Source organism: Echeneis naucrates, chromosome 2 (genome assembly GCF_900963305.1).
Source record: "Echeneis naucrates chromosome 2, fEcheNa1.1, whole genome shotgun sequence".
NCBI classification, from domain to species: Eukaryota; Metazoa; Chordata; class Actinopteri; order Carangiformes; family Echeneidae; genus Echeneis; species Echeneis naucrates.
Genome location: NC_042512.1, coordinates 1,049,284 through 1,066,229, shown reverse-complemented (window position 1 = coordinate 1,066,229; position 16,946 = coordinate 1,049,284). Strand labels below are relative to the sequence as shown.

At 41.3% G+C, this 16,946-nt stretch overlaps 5 non-coding genes across 5 annotated transcripts; 3 read left to right on the top strand and 2 right to left on the bottom strand.

Moving 5' to 3' along the window:
- Positions 1-2,201: 2,201 nt before the first annotated feature.
- Positions 2,202-2,275, bottom strand: trnat-cgu (transfer RNA threonine (anticodon CGU)). Its single transcript has one exon. It is a non-coding gene; the product is annotated as a tRNA-Thr (tRNA).
- Positions 2,276-5,953: 3,678 nt separating this feature from the next.
- On the top strand, positions 5,954-6,026 carry trnam-cau (transfer RNA methionine (anticodon CAU)). Its single transcript has one exon. It is a non-coding gene; the product is annotated as a tRNA-Met (tRNA).
- A 4,393-nt stretch (positions 6,027-10,419) lies between these two features.
- Positions 10,420-10,492, bottom strand: trnak-cuu (transfer RNA lysine (anticodon CUU)). Its single transcript has one exon. It is a non-coding gene; the product is annotated as a tRNA-Lys (tRNA).
- A 1,153-nt stretch (positions 10,493-11,645) lies between these two features.
- Positions 11,646-11,717, top strand: trnaw-cca (transfer RNA tryptophan (anticodon CCA)). The gene has a single exon. It is a non-coding gene; the product is annotated as a tRNA-Trp (tRNA).
- A 2,424-nt stretch (positions 11,718-14,141) lies between these two features.
- trnag-ucc (transfer RNA glycine (anticodon UCC)) lies at positions 14,142-14,213 on the top strand. Its single transcript has one exon. It is a non-coding gene; the product is annotated as a tRNA-Gly (tRNA).
- The last annotated feature ends 2,733 nt before the right edge of the window (positions 14,214-16,946 follow it).

Genomic DNA, 16,946 nt, shown 5'->3' with positions numbered 1-16,946 from the left:
GACGGGGCTCACTGCAGCATCTGCTGTTGAGAGCTGCAGAACGATGTGCACTTTCACTACAGTTTGCAGACTCCGCCCACTGTGAGCCCCCCAGCCTGCATCAGAAAGGAGCAGCTTTTCTACTCAGAGACTCTCCCAGATGACTGAGCTCCTCAGATACCTGTCTAACGTAGCTGGGTTAGATGTAACTAACTCATCAATACTTCAAAACCTTGAGAAAATGACACACAACTGTGAGGAGCACTGTGAGGAGCAAGTATTCACTGACACACACATGGTTTCAGAGACAACCTGGAGAAAAACTTGTAGTCAGACTCAGAGTCTTCTTCTAACGCTGTTCATTAAGTTCATTAACCAAATTAAACTGTCACCATGAGGCCTTGTAGACCTACAAACTTTGAGAGCACCAGCACTGATCCCAACAGAATTTTAACACAGAGCCTTCAGATGTGCAGTCAGCCTTACTGGAATTCAGATATTTTTTAAAAAGGTAGCTTATATGTCAGACAAATTTACAGCACGCTTGCAGTGTGGTATATTTTCTTTCCCTTCACCTTTTCACTGCATTTTGCAGTGTGGTGTTGGTTTTGCACTGCATGTTGCAGTCCATTTGCAGTGATTTTTTGCACTGCTTTTGCCATGTCAGCAGGTCTGTGATGTCAGAAGGTGAAAAAGAACCCTTCATTCTGGATCTGATTCATTTGACTTTATCATTGCAGACACCTGTTGACTTTATCATATCATCATTATCATTTGACGTTATGAACCCCAGACTCTTCAACTTAATGTATTGTATATCCCCTCCTCCTGCTCTCAAAATAATAGTCAAAATAATTTCATAAAGAGTTTGGTCTAGACCTGCTGTATTTGTTCAGGGCTTTGCTGTAACTTCATTATGATGTTTTGAAGTGTGATTTAAAAAATGGGGGTGGGGGCAAAACACTAGGAGATTTTTGGTTTTAAGTGGCATTCAATGGCTGTTGTTTTGTCATCACGTATATGTTTGTGTTCAGTTAGTAATTTGGTAGGATGACTACATCCTACAATGAGGGGATAGTTGAGCTCGGTCCATATGTAAGGATGGCCGAGTGGTCTAAGGCGCCAGACTCAAGGTTAGCTCCTTCCTGCACTAAAGGGCATTCTGGTCTCTGAACGGAGACGTGGGTTCAAATCCCACTCCTGACAGAGTCTCTTGTAAAATATGTGAACCAAACTCTTCCAAAGATGATGGTGCAAAATCATCTCTAGTGTGAATACGGTGGAAGACTGAAGATCTTCCCTCTTCAGCTAGTGCAGCTTCAGCATGGCATTGCTACTATTGTAATGATGTCATCTTCAAATACTACAGACTTTGGATAGTGAACCTCCTACCTGGTACACCCCGCAGGTGCATGATAACTTATTTATGTCACGGGGTCAATCACCATCGTCCTGAATGTGCTGTGTGTAAATAATGAGGTTCATCAAAACAAAGTCAGAACCAGAGCTCAGGCTGTTGGTACACAAACAAAGAAAGGCATACTGCTGCTGAAAATCTCATGTAGTGTGTATAAACAGCGGAGGATGGTTTCGATCCATCGACCTCTGGGTTAGTGTTACGTTGCCAATATCAGTTCCTGACCATCATGACTCTTCCCAAAGTTTGTCTCCTATGAAAAGCGGTCAATCACCAAATTTCCATCTGCTCAACACAGCAACAACTACTTTGTTTTGTCCAGAAACTGCAAGTAAAAGCTGTAATACAGGAAGTGATGAGCAGGAACTCCACTGAGAGTGAAGCACTGCTGGGGTTTGGATGCAGGATGTTCTGTTTATAAGACAGACACTTTAAGCAGCTCAGCATCAGTACTGCAAGTTTCTCTGCAGTTTCATCTGGAGAGTTGGACCTGGTAGACCTCCAAACCTATCTGGGTCTGAAAAGAGACAACAAAACAAGCCTGAGATGCTGCAAATGTGATGCCTATGTTTGTCCGGCCCACTCTGACCTGAGTGTCAAATGCCACTCATGTGCATGAATTCACATACACACAAACACACACACACACACACCGGCGCCACCCGGCAGCACGGTGTTTCCAGCATTTTGATGTTGGTTCATAAAGTACTTTGCAGTTTAAACATAACAGCTGAAAAAGAGGACATTTCACTACTAAATCTCTTCTGATAGCAAATGAACATAACAATACTTAACATTAACAACTAGGCACTGCTGGGATTTGAACCCAGGATCTCCTGTTTACGAGACAGGCGCTTTGACCAGCTAAGCCACAGCACCACTCTCTTAGCTGTAGGATGTGATGATGGAATTGTAATGTGTATGCTACAGTTGGGTTGGATGATAAAGGGGTGGAGTTTCTTTTTGTATTGTGTTAATGTCAGCTCTGCCTGGATACAACAGTGGTCAGGGCTGTATGATGTATGTTTATACTGAAACACTGACAGCTCTCCTCCATCTCCCTCTTTTACTTACTCTGGGTTCCAGGCCTCGTTGGTGCAGCAGGCAGCACGTCAGTCTCATAATCTGAAGGGTTAGGGTTACCGCCAGTAAAGGGACTAATGTTCATTGTATGCTGAAGATACCTCATCCTAAGTATCCCACAAAGTCATGACTGCTGCCAAATCATGAAATTTTCTTCCTCCAAACACAGTACAAACTAAAAAGATTTTGTCACCCCTCTTTCTCTTGTCAGCATGAATTTAGCCATCCACCCAGTGGTAGTGTGGCCGAGCGGTCCAAGGCGCTGGATTAAGGCCCCAGTCTCTTCGGAGGCGCCCCTTAGCAGAGGATGGTTTCCATCATCCACCTCTGGTTCTGACTTGTGTGGCGTTTTGTTTTGATGAACCTCATTATTTACACACAGCACATTCAGGACATTAATGTGTGCAGTTTATTTTATGCTAAAGAAAATCCTTTGTTATTTGTCTCAGTGGACTTGGCTCATCATATTTTGCTGACTAACTGGTATTGGAGTTGTAAGCTCCTTATTTTGGCCTTCTCTTGTTGCCGTATCTCCAAAGAGCTAAAGTCTTGTGTAGAAAAAACTGAAAGATCTCACAATGTTTTGCTGTACATCCAGATAACCTTTGAATTAACCTTCAACAGGTTTCAAACACATTTAGAGATCATTCACGACCACTCGGCCACCTCGTCATGTTGGCTGTTTGTAAATGTTAGCACCTTGAAACTTCCGACATAGCTTCTTATCTCTCATTTCAGCATTAAGAAGCAATGCCTGCTATAAAAGGCATTCACGTGGAAGACCTAGAACCTGTGATGTGTTTCACTAAGAGCTCAGTCATCACACTCAACTGATGTTGTCAACAGGTTACATTCAGAGGAATAGAGGTAATTAGTAGCGATGGGATTCAAACCGACCCCTCTAAGAGACCGCAGAATGAATGCAGCACCTTGGACTGCTTGGCCCAACTACCACCTTCACAGCAGTAATGACACCCATGTCACATTATGAGAAACCTGGATGCTGTGTCCAAAGGTTTGGAGGACAGAATGGCAGAAAGATGTCTTTGAAGCCTTTTGGACGCACAACCAGTCAGCGTGAAATATCAGAGTGTTAGACAAGACTGAGTGACGAGTGACTAAGCAGGATAATGTGGAGCGGTAATTGAGGGATCAGAGTGTTGGAGAGCAGAACTCTTTCACTGTTTGGTTCTGAGCTGATCATTAATAATCAATGAATGATCAATAATCTTCTCAGCTGCTCTGAATGGTGACAGTGGGGCAGCTTTTGTGTTTACATCTGAATCACATGTGATTTTGGAAATTCTTTGAAGCAGCTTCAAAGGAAAGACTTTCATTCTGTGAGTACTGTGACATCATCAGATGACATCATCAGGCGACGTATCAAAGGCAGCAGCTCTTCAGACTCACATCACAATAAGTTTTGTGTTTTATTTGGCTCCATTTGGTGGAAGCTGTGAATCGCAGGATTCAGGGGGAAGTGATCTCACAGTAAACATTGGAACTAAACACAGGAAGTAAGCTACAGGAAAGTAGATCCCTCGAGCTGGTTCAAACCTGAACCTTCTACTGCTGGATGTGCTCCTGTGACGTGTGTTAGCAGAAACACATCACAGGCTTCAGCGGCACAATCGGCCAGCGCGCGGTTCTTATATGACAGTAACCTGCAGAGTGATTCTTTCTTTCTTTCTCATGGACATGACATTCTTTCCTTTTATATATAAGAACATTCTTTCCTTTTATATATAAGAACATTCTTTTTTATTAATGCGAACATTCTTCCTTTTTTATGGACATCAACATTCTTTCCTTTTTATGTAAACAAACATTCTTTCTTTCTCATGGACATGAACATTCTTTCTTTTTTTTTATGGACATCAACATTCTTCTTTTATATACCCGAACATTCTTTCTTTTTTTATGGACATGAACATTCTTTCCTTTTTATGTACGTGAACATTCTTTCTTTTTATATACAAGAACATTCTTTTTTATGTACCCGAACATTCTTTCCTTTTTATGTATGTGAACATTCTTTCTTTTTTATGGACATCAACATTCTTTCCTTTTTATGTACGCGAACATTCTTTCTTTTTTTTTATTGACATGAACATTCTTGTTTTACATACATGAACATTCTTTCCTTTTTATGTATGTGAACATTCTTTTTTTTTTATTGACATGAACATTCTTGTTTTACATACATGAACATTCTTTCCTTTTTATGTACCCGAACATTCTTTCTTTTTATATACAAGAACATTCTTTTTTATGTACGTGAACATTCTTAGTTCCACTATAAAAGGCATTCATGAGGGAGACCTAGAATCCATGATGTGTTACACTGTTCTTTGTTGTGACATTTTTTCTGTTAATTAAAAGAAAAGAAAAATCTTGTTTCACACCTCTGTCCTTTTCTGTTTGATCCCCAACAGTGCTCATTAGTTTAATATATAGAAAACCTAAAGTAGGATTTTATTCCATAACAGCAGGACAAAGTGTGTCATTAATCTTCTGGATTCTACAGACTGAGTTCATGTTCTGATAGATTTATTTTACAGCTGTAGTAACAATAAATCTCCAGCAGGTGGAAGTATTGCTGCTCAGATGTCATGTACACTGTGGGACACACAATACTCACAGAGGACTTTATTGTGCTGCGGTGAGATGTATAAAAAGCTCCAGTTCTACAGTCAGAAGATGTCCAGTCTGAAGGTGGATGAGTTCTGACTGCAGAAGAAAGTTTCAGAGTGTCTTCCAATGGCTGATTATTGATCTGTGATCAGGTTATGAGCTATAAACACTGATCATCTTGGTACAACAGTCAATCAAATATGCTGCTTTCTGGGTCTTAACATTAATAATTAGAACAAGCGTTTACAAAAAATGCTGTCTGTGACATTCACATTAGAATTCCAAACAATATGTAAACTCCATGTCTGAATAGAGGTGGATGTGCGAACGTGTGTTAAAATCAGAGAGAATTTACACTCATTCAACTCAAATCCAGGAACATCCCAAACATGACTATTAGTCCTGTCTGAGAGTTTCCTCCACTGACAGCAAACATACTGTATATCCATACTGATCACTGTGATCAGGTTTGAATCATCTCTGTGAGAATCCCACATGAAGCTGTCAGTCCTGCTGGATACACACACATCCCACTGAACACATTTTACCTCACTATCATATGAAGAAATATCACAAACCAGATGAACTTCTCAATGTGATGATCAGAGAGCCTTTAGATTTCATCATCATATGATAGAAACATGTTGGTTTTTTATGAATATATAAGTTGGTTCTTGTGAACGTTGTGATAATCCCTGCAGGTTAGATTTATGAAAGTTGCCACGTTTTTGATTTTGATGATGTTCCTTTTGGCAACGGTCTGTTCCCCTGAGGTTAGTCTGTGCTGTGCTGGGTGCCCCCGACATGCCCGGGGTCCTTTGGGTGCTCTGTTTGTTACAGGCCTCGTTGGCACAGTAGGCAGTGCGTCAGTCTCATAATCTGAAGGTCGTGAGTTCGAGCCTCACACGAGGCACTTCTTTAGTTAATAATGAGGAGTTAGTGGTTTAAACCTCAAATGCGGAAACATGTGAAGAGAAGAAGTTTGATCTGAGGAAAAGTCACTTCCTCTTTTCAGGAATCAACTTCTACCATCTGTCCACTGGATGGAGATAACTGAGCATCAACTGAGAACTGAGTTCTTCATCATCTGGAAACAGACAGCATTGTTTTCTTCAGCTGGAGCTCTTTGTTCAAATCTACATTGAGATTCAGAGCCAAATGTTTTTCCTTTCCTGGATTTACTTCATCATTTCAGTCACTCTGTGGATTCAGCTGACAAATGCAAAATACAACCAACATTTAAATGATGACGTGTTGAAACAAAACTTTATTGATTCAGTCTGGTCAGCAGAATATAACCTGATGAAATCAGCAACATTAAACTGATGTTTCTACATGAATGCATCACTGATTCTAAAACCATAAACTGAACATGAACACTCTGTACACTCAGCGTTACACACATGAAGACAACATCATGTGTTTAAGGTGATGTTGAGCTGAACAGGACTTGTATTGAACACACAGAGGGAGTGCACCGTTCCTGGAGATACTGCAATACCAGGTCGATGCGTGGAGTGGAGTGCAGAATTCCCCGCTTCACAGGAAGTAGCGTAACTTAAGTCTGGCATCTTAAACCACTCGGCCATCCTGACATATGTCCAGTGGCCAGTCTCTGATGAGGAAACAGAAAACTTAATGCTAGCTCATCCTTTCTTGATGGACTACAAAGATCTGACATCCAAAAATTCAAAAACACCCACAAATAATCATTCCTGTATTACAACTTTTACCTGAGATGAGCAGATGGAAATTTGGTTGACCGCTTTGTACAGGAGATAAACTTTGGTAAGAGTCATGATATTGGCGACATAACACTAAGGGCTCGTCGGGGATTTGAACCTGGGATCTCTTGCACTCTTAGCGAGAATCATACTCGTAGAACAACGAGCCATTAGCTCCAACTACACACTTTTTCTGAGAGGGAGAACTTTCAGGTCATCAAAGATCTCACACAGAGCATAGATCATACACTACAACATTTATAGTTCAGTCAGAGAACCAAATCTGCAGTACAACCACAAGAAATGACAGAAAAACCACCAATCAGGACTATTCATCAACAACAGGATGATGTTCCCTCTGTTCCTCAAAGGGACTTCACCAAGATTGAAACCTGCCATGTCCAGCTGTCTCTGCTCACTAACATCATTGGCTGGATCTCATATCAATCAGATATTTCTTTATTTGGACCATGTGCTTTGACCATCAGGGGACAGTTTGTTCTGTAACATTGCTCACAATATTTAAACAAAAAGCCCCATATGTATTCCAAAGCAGCCCAATTTCCATCTTGCGAAACCCAATTTCATCAAAAGAAGCCCAATCTGGCAACAAAAAATGAGCAGTTTAAACAGAATTATCACATAATTTGTCCCTCACCTGTCTCTGTGACACAATTATCAATGTGTTCGGCTGTTCACTGAAAGGATGCTGGTTTGAGCCCACCCAGGGACGTGCTTTGTCTTATCCACTGGAACTTTGGTCGACACATGGAAGATTTGATTTGGAGAAGGTGTATGACCGGGTTCCCAGGGATGTTCTGGAGTATGGAGCCATCCCATCACGATATGACAATAAGCTTCCCTTTCCCCGAGACAACTACAGGGTGTAACAGATGTACAGCTGTGGTGAGGACGGGTTACAGGCCTGTAGCTGGAGGACTTTGGCACCATCGGCCTGATTTTGGGATCTCAGGAAGGAAAACAAACATAAAGTTAAATCGTAGACACACAGGTAAACTGCAATGGCCGGGAATCAAACCCAGGTCAACTGCTTGGAAGGCAGCTATGCTGACCACCATACCACCATTGCATGGAAATTGCCAAAATCAGAGCCCTTTTGTATGACTCAGAGTTTATTGAACCTCCTACCTGGAATACCCTGCAGGTGCATGATAACATATTTATGTCATGGGGTCAGTAAAGAAAGGCATTTTCCCTGACTGGGAATTGAACTCAGGCTGCACAACCATTTTTATGGACTGAATTTCCATCAAAGGCTCACATACTGAATTAGAACGCTGTCAGTGGAAAGAATAGTTTAGCTCTGACTTTTGATTGCACATCCGGTGCCAGTAGATGCATCTGTGAGGGTCCCGACTGAGACCTAAGGTGCATGATAAGTTTAATCAATGACCTGTATTCAAAGCCATTTTCCCTGTCACCCACATGTATACTCAGGTAAAGTATGATATAATTACTCACCCTGGCTTCAGTGAGAATGTGGTCAAACTTCATTGCAACAGCCATGTGCCCCCTCTTTGCAGGGAGGATTCTGGGGGTCAAGGGTGTATCTGTTGTCCATTGCAACACAGACAGATACAGACAAAAAAAATAAACAAACAAAATGATCCAGACAAACAGTTGGACAAACAAACATGTTTGTTAAAAATGTTCTAATATGTTTATGACGTCACCGTAAACATTACTGTCTTAGTGAATGATAAATGTGGTGGGAAACATGTTGAACTCAAAGCATCTCATAAACGCGGTGTGTAACATTTTGAATGCCATTAAAGTCTTGCTGCTAATGGCTCGTTGGTCTCGGATGATTCTTGCTGAGGGTGAGAGGGGTCACAGTCACAAGTCCCTGACTGCCCTGGTTCTTACTGAGGTCTGTCTTCTGTAAAAAGAGGTCAGTCACCACATGTCTTTCTGCTAAACACAGCACCAACCACTAAAATACAGTTTCTCTTCTCCAGATGCTGCAGGTAAAGTTTTTAATTCAGGAATTGATGTTTTTGAATGTCAGATCTTTGTAGTGGGTTTGAATCCTGCCTGTCCATGTTGGCCCTTCTTGAACATTCTCTAAATATCCTTGGAACCTGTTTAAGGTTAATTCAAAGTTTATCTGGATGGACTGTATCTGCTTTCAAAGCTGTTGTCAGATCTTTCTGTTTTTTCTACACAACTCAAATACCAGTTAGTCAGCAAAATATGATGAGCCAAGTCCACTGTGACATCTAACAAAGGATTTTCTTTAGCATAAAATAAACTGTCACATTAATGTCCTGAATGTGCTGTGTGTATATAATGAGGTTCATCAAAACAAAGTCAGAACCAGAGCTCAGGCTGTTGGTACACAAACAAAGAAAGGCATACTTTATATGCCTATTATATATTCTGTGATGTCACAAAGGTTCTAATGACATCACAGAGATCAAAGACTCCTCCCACTTTTTCTCATGACCTCCACCATAGAGTGCTACCTGCTGCAATAATGCTGCCTTTAATAGAAGTTTAGAATGATGAATGAATACATTTTGATGAAAATTGGAAATGTCTGTTTATTGTTTATCACTTGTTAGGATCCCTGTTAGCTGTCACTGAGGAAGCAGCTACTCGTGAGAGGAGGAGGCAGACTCAGCACTAAAACGATTGAAATCTGCTTTAATTCCACTGCTAAGGAAAACTGCTGGGAGTTAAAAAAAGCAAGGTTAATACTGAAGTATGTTTTCAAGACTGAAGATCTTCCCTCTTCAGCTAGTGCAGCTTCAGTATGGCATTGTTACTATTGTAACTATGTCATCTTGAAATACAACAAACTTTGGATAGTGAACAGCTAGCTGTTGCTAAAAAGCTGTTAGCAGGGGATGGTTTTGATCCATCGACCTCTGGGTTATGGGCCCAGCACGCTTCCGCTGCGCCACTCTGCTGTACGCCACCCCAGATGGGACTGCTATTCCAACCTTACAGCAGTAGAGGTGAAAGAAAATCTGTCCTTTCACACAGTGAAGGTTCCAATGTGAAACCTTAACCTGTAGACAACCTGTTTTGTCCACTCCACACGTGTGAGCAAGTGAAAACTCTGAGCCTCCATGTGATCTTATCAGATCATGCTCATTGTGTATTGGAATGACTGGACTCACTTTGATGGGCAAATTTTTCAGCTTCTGTCGTCAGAATGGCTGAGCGTTCTAAGGTGCTGTGTTCAGTCCTCGCAGTTCAATCTTCGTTGGTGGTTGCGTTAGTCTTTCCATGTTGCAACAACAACATACATACAAACATAAATGTTACTGAGTGTTATTTTCACATTTGTTTTTACTTCTTCTACGATACAGATACAGACGGTTTCAGAGAACAACTGCAGAGATGACCCTTTCAAACCCACGCCTCCAGAGGAGACTGCGACCTGAACACAGTGCCTTGGACCGCTCGGCCATCCTGACTGTTTTTGTCAACCACTGGAGCCCCCTGCTGGTCATTGGATAGACTGCAGGTGGAATTCTCAGTACTTTTTAACCTGCTCATAACCATGCAGTGTTCTGCTGGGTAAGTTTGGGTCTAAAAAAAGAAAGTACTTATCGCCCAACGTGGGGCTCGAACCCACGACCCTGAGATTAAGAGTCTCATGCTCTACCGACTGAGCTAGCCGGGCTGCTAAAGCTGCAGAAAATGATCCTAAAAATTCCCAAAAAATACAGACTGTTTATTTTTATTTTGTTAGTGCGTTCGTACTTCACAAATCCGGCCACGTCTGAGTTAGCACAACTAGTTTCATTATAAATTCTGATGGCCACCAAAACAAAAATCACAGATTCAAATTAAATCAGATTCATTCATATATATTGCCAAATCTTAACAAAGTTGAATCACACTGAATAACAAAAGGTCGTTGTCTCGTTGGAGGGGATCATCGGCATAGGAGTGAAAATTAGTTCCACAACTGAATCATTTGGGCAAAAGTTGAACAATATGGAGACTTTACTTGGGACGGTTGTCATTGGAAGCTTGTTCACATTGTGAAGCTTTTAAATGTAATTTATTTTACTGAGGACAAAGAAAAAGACAGATTCACTTGTAGAGCTGCTGGTAAAACATGGACAGTCTGAGATTACTTGGACATCCTGACTGCACAAAGGACAGACATTTCAGGATTCCTGATCCAACAAACATTTGGCTCCTGGCCCAGTTTGGTTCTTTCTTCTGTCGGCAGAACTCAAAGTTATCTGGCATGGCCATGATTGTCTTTGGAGCTTCATTAACAGTGTGAACACATCACAGATTTTTTTTTTTTTGCTACACTCTGGTGCAAAGTTTATTAAGTTCATTCCAGGAGTAATCCACAGACGGCCAGATGCTCCAGCTGAGACTTGAACTCACAACCTCAGCATCTTTCTGCAGGTTCCTGTCCACCATCCTTTCAGTTAGCAGCCAAACACACTGGCTCATTGCCCCACAGAGACTTAATGACCAGCAGCTGTAGTTACACTATTTAAACCTCAGCTAGTTTCATGTTGGTTCAAACTAATGTTCAGATATTTGACTCTAGCAGTCATTGTTGGTCGATGTATGCTGGATAAGAGAAAGTGGATTGAACACAGCACGTCTCTCAGTGGGCTCCAAAAGACCACTGAGCCATCCTGACATGTGTGTCCAGCTGCCAGTCTCTGATGAGGAACTGCAAAAAATCCTCCAAAAAATTGACAAAAAACACAGACTGTTATGTGTATTTCCTTCTTCAAATCTTTATTTTGGTCATTTAATATGTTTTGCTGCGTTTCAACTCCTACAGTGGTGCACTTCTGAGAGACTCTGTGGCGCAATGGTAGCGCGTCTGACTCCAGATCAGAAGGTTGCGTGTTCAACTCACGTCAGGGTCAGATCATCTGTTTGCACTTTTGGTAAACGCTCACAGACTCTGTGGTGCAACAGGACGTGTTTTTCTGATGATCCATTTAATTTCTTCACATCACATTTCACATCACTATTTCCCATTATTTTAGATGGACACACATCACCATTTGATTTTATTTCAGTTTATTTTGAACAATATAAAAAAAAAAACAACAAACAATTAAAAGGTTAATAATTATGTTTTCCGTCCTACATGGTAAATAGATGAACAGTCCACCGCTGTGGTTTCTCTGATCCACTAGGATGGTATGAAGTGGATGCTCTCTGCCTTCCTCTGTGTGGGTCAGCCCGCAAGACATTTCCGATGAAAAATCACTGTCCTGTCCGTTTCAGTCCAAAAGTAGAAAACAGGATGTTGGCTTGCTGTAAAATGTCTCCTGCTGATTCAGGAGCATCCAGCTCTCACAGCTGATCAGCTGACTGAGCTGACTTCTGGTGCTCTGAAGTGGAGAGAAATGAATTGATCTGTAGATACAGAGACAGAAGTTCACAACTCTCTGACAGAGAAGCTGGATGCTGCTGTTGTGCCTTGAAACTGGAAAATAGTGAGATGACAGCTGTTAAGTGATTCTTTATACTTGTCTATGCGGAGCAGTGAAAAGGTCCATAGAAGTCTAATATCACCGAAACATGTTAACCAGGCAGTGTTCAAGGATTTGAGGTTTAAACCACTAACTACTCATTATTAACTAAAACTGTGCCCTGTGTGAGGCTCAAACTCACAACCTTCAGATTATGAGACTGACGCGCTGCCTACTGCGCCAACGAGGCCTGGAACAGGTGGAGCACCCAAAGGACCCCGGGCACGTCGGGGGCACTCTGCACAGCGCAGACTAACCTCAGGGGAACAGACCATTGCCAAAAGGAACATATGGGGATCTACTTTCCTGTAGCTTACTTCCTGTGTTTAGTTCCAATGTTTACTGTGAGGTCACTTCCCCCTGAATCCTGCTGTTCACAGCTTCCACCAAATGGAGCAAAATAAGACACAAAACTTATTGTGATGTGAGTCTGAAGACCTGCTGCCTTTGATACATCACCTGATGATGTCACAATACTCAGAATGAAACTCCTCCTTTGAAGCTGCTTCAAAGAATTTCCAAAATCACAAGTGAGTCAGATGTAAACACATTATTGATCATTCATTGATTGATTATTAATGATCAGCTCAGAACCAAACAGTGAAAGAGTTCTGCTCTCCAACACTCTGATCCCTCAATTACCGCTCCACATTATCCTGCAGGGTCACTCAGTCTCGTCTAACACTCTGATATTTCACGCTGACTGGTTGTGTGTCCAAAAGGCTTCAAAGACATCTTTCTGCCATTCTCTCCTCCAAACCTTTGGACACAGCATCCAGGTTTCTCATAATGTGACATGGGTGTCATTACTGCTGTGAAGGTGGTAGTTTGGCCAAGCAGTCCAAGGTGCTGCATTCATTCTGCGGTCTCTTCAAAGTGTCGGTTTGAATCCCATCGCTACTAATTACCTTCCAAGACCATTGAAACCGCCCAAACAAAGCAGACAGGCAGCTGTGGGAGTGGTTTAATTCAGGTATAAGATAAATTCAGGTAAAAGCCTGAAAGGGACTCCATTCAAACGGTGACACAACTGGGAAGTTGCTGCATAGACTCTTGAGGAGAAGATCCTAAGTGAGTGTCTCTGTGGTGCAATCGGTCAGCGTGTTTGGCTGTTATCTGAAAGGATGGTGGTTCAAGCCCACCCAGGGATGTTCTTTGTTTAAACCCCATTTCAATTCCTGAATGTTAGAAACTCAGTGCTGCTTGCAATATAAAACACAGCTGAATGAGAATGTCATTTATCACAGTATGATCAAATCCATGACTGCATAAATTTGTTTGTCTCTATTCCCCACCAGTGGGGTGGAGCCCACACTTTAAGAACGGCGGCCCTATAAGCATCCAACAGCATCACTGAGTCAGATGATCCTTGCAACAAACATTGTTTGCTGTTCATCATGTCATTTCCTCTGATGGCACCTGAACCAAATTCTTGCTGAGACAAAACAGGTAACTAAATAAGTGACAGTCTGTTATACTCCAGTCTGTATTATATTACAGACCACAAACTGCTGTCACCTCAGGACACCATCAGCAGACCCTCAGCTGCATCCTTGTGGTTCCATGGTGTGACGCTTAGCAAGGAAGAAATATTGTCTCTTTTGGAATTGGCATTTTGAATTTTTTTCACCTCTAGTGGCCTCCACCAGAGGATGAAAGAAGGAAAGACATATCTGAGGCCTCTGTTGAGGGATGATGAGTTTCCTTTGATTCATTTAAAGTGTGGATAATGTTCGGTCATAAATCCAGCCATGTGAGTTCCCATAACCAGTTTCATTAAAAAAGGACTGTGAGTTTGCCCCTTCACATGCAATGGTGGTATAGTGGTGAGCATAGCTGCCTTCCAAGCAGTTGACCCGGGCTCGATTCCCGGCCATTGCAGTTTACCTTTTGCCAGAGGAAGGTTAGTCATTTCTCTACATTATTCACAGTCATGGAACTTTGTCTGCATCCATCCAAAGGGAAGCAACATGAAGCCAGAGTGTTCAGGCGACCACAATTACTCAACCACAAAAGCTCAAAAGTTTCCCAAAAAATTTGCTGAAAAATTAGCCCATCAACGTGAGTACGCAAAGATTTCCTGATTAGATCGCACAGAGGCTCAAAATTTGCATGACTTCACATGTGTCTTTCATGAGACATTTTCCAGCTAAAGGTCATGTCTCATAATGTAAAGAAACATTCAGTGTGTGTGTGCTCATCTTTCTGCGTTCTCCCCTTGATGCGTGGGTTTGAATCCCACTTCTGACAGAAGCTGCTTTTCTTTCACCTCTACTGCTGTCAGGTGTAGTTTGTATTTTCCATGTGCAAACATTAGGAAACATCTAACATTAGGAGCAAGGCAACAACAAAACTGGAACTATTTGGACTGAACTGGATTTGAAACCTTCACTGTTGGACTTTGGAGAAGTGGGTGGTGAACATCCAGCATGAATTTAGACAGTCATACAGTGGTAGTGTGGCCGAGCGGTCCAAGGTGCTGGATTAAGGCGCCAATCTCTTAAGAGGCGTGGGTTTGAATCCCAAGCACTGCCACTATGTATTATAATCTGGAATTGTTTATTTAAATCTTAAACTGTTATGAATATAGTGTTCCACCAGTGGCTACCATCACAGAAATGTTATTCTTAATTGAGCTCTTCATTCTGGATATGATTAATTTAACTTTATCTTTGGGCTATGAACCCCAGACTCTCCAACTTAATGTATTGGATATCCTTCTTACTCACCTTCAGTGAGTACGTCCCTTTGGATGTGTCCTTGTTGGAATTTCAACTAAATCTATGCAGATTGACATTTTGAATGGATTTGTTGAGCTCAGCTAAAAGTATGAACCTGTCCTTAAGATCACCATAACCAAAGCACAGAGTTGTGTTCTGGGAGCAGTAAGTGCTGTTTGTTGGGCAGTGTTGGTGATTTCAGAAGTTCTTTCCTCTGAATCAGTCAGCAGGATAACATGTTTTATCAATGTATTGGTGGAAATGTGTGAACTAAGCTCTACTTGTTAACAGACAAAAACAACAGAAAGCCATATCTGAGGCTCTAACTCAGACAGCTGCAGCTATTCCTTTCTACATAAATGATTTTCTTTGGGGTTGTCCTGCTCAGAAATTCTGTGAAAAATTAAGATGGTCTGCTATTTTAAATAGATTTGTACAGATCAGCTGCAACAACACAACCCTAATCCCTAATCACTGCAGTTAGCTGTCCTCTCATCATATGCTAACAGTCCTCATGAATTTAAGAGGATCGTTGTCTGTTCCTGATGGACTAAATGTGTTCTTCATTACAAACCATTACCAAGACCATTGAAACCGCCCAAACTAAGTAAACAGGCAGCTGTGGGAGTGGTTTCATTCAGGTATAAGATAAATTCAGGTAAAAGCCTGAAAGGGAGTCCATTGGACACGACTGGGAAGTTAATGCAAAGACTCTTGAGGAGAAGATCCTAAGTGAGGTAAAAATGAAAGCTTAATGTGACTTAGCCAATTCAATTGCTCTCTTTTTCCACTTTCAGTGTTAATTGACAAAAACAACAGTAAGTCTTGGAGCCATGTTTTCTTCAGATCTAACTCGGATCACTCCAATCAGAGACACTCATGAAGTCTTTGTGCATAAGTGCTTCTCTTTGGGGTTGTCCTGGTTTGAAATTGGACAAAAAAAAATGAGGAATGCAATTCTGTCTTTTATTCAATCACCAGTACAACAAGTTTTATCATTTTATCAATTGGGGGTTGAGAAAGTAGTCTGAAAGTCACAAATGTTACCTTAACTTGAGCACTGACTTGACTGTTGAATTCAGTAAGTGCTACTTGTTGGAGCAGTGCTGACTGACAAAGACAACAACATCTTCTTAGAATACAATACTGATCATTTCAAATAAAAAGACGGAAGACTTCCTGTTGTACAAGTGCTTCTCTTTGGGGTTGTCCTGGTTGGAAATTGGACAAAAAAGATGAGGAATGCAATTCCTTCTTTTATTCAATCACCAGGACAACAAGTTTTATCAATTAATCAATTGGGGGCAAATAAAGTAGTTTGAAAGTCACAAATGTTACCTTAACTTGAGCACTGACTTGACTGTTGAATTCAGTAAGTGCTACTTGTTGGAGCAGTGCTGACTGACAAAGACAACAACTTCTTCTTAGAATGCAACAATGATCATTTCAAATAAAAAGACGGAAGACTTCCTGTTGTACAAGTGCTTCTCTTTGGGGTTGTCCTGGATGGAATTTGGACAAAAATTAATACATTTCGTCAGATCAGCTGAATTAATGCATTTGTCACCAACGTTTCCCCAACTGAAGCGCATATTTCTGTTCTGAGAGCAGTAAGTGCTATTAGTTGGGGTAATGTTGGTGATTTCAGAGGTCAATCACAAGTCAGCAAGTTTTATCAATGATATGGAGGGTGGAGGGTTAAGAAAGTAGTTAGAAAGTCACAAATGTTACCTTAAAGGGCAAATTGCAGGTTAAGGACCACATTGAATCAATGTTTAAAAAAATAATATAGCAAATGTTTTGATAAAGTGTCTCATACTGATAATATCCGTATATTTGCTGCACACAAACAGGACTGATGGTCTTTTGTCCCTCAGCTGAAAGGTGAACAAGG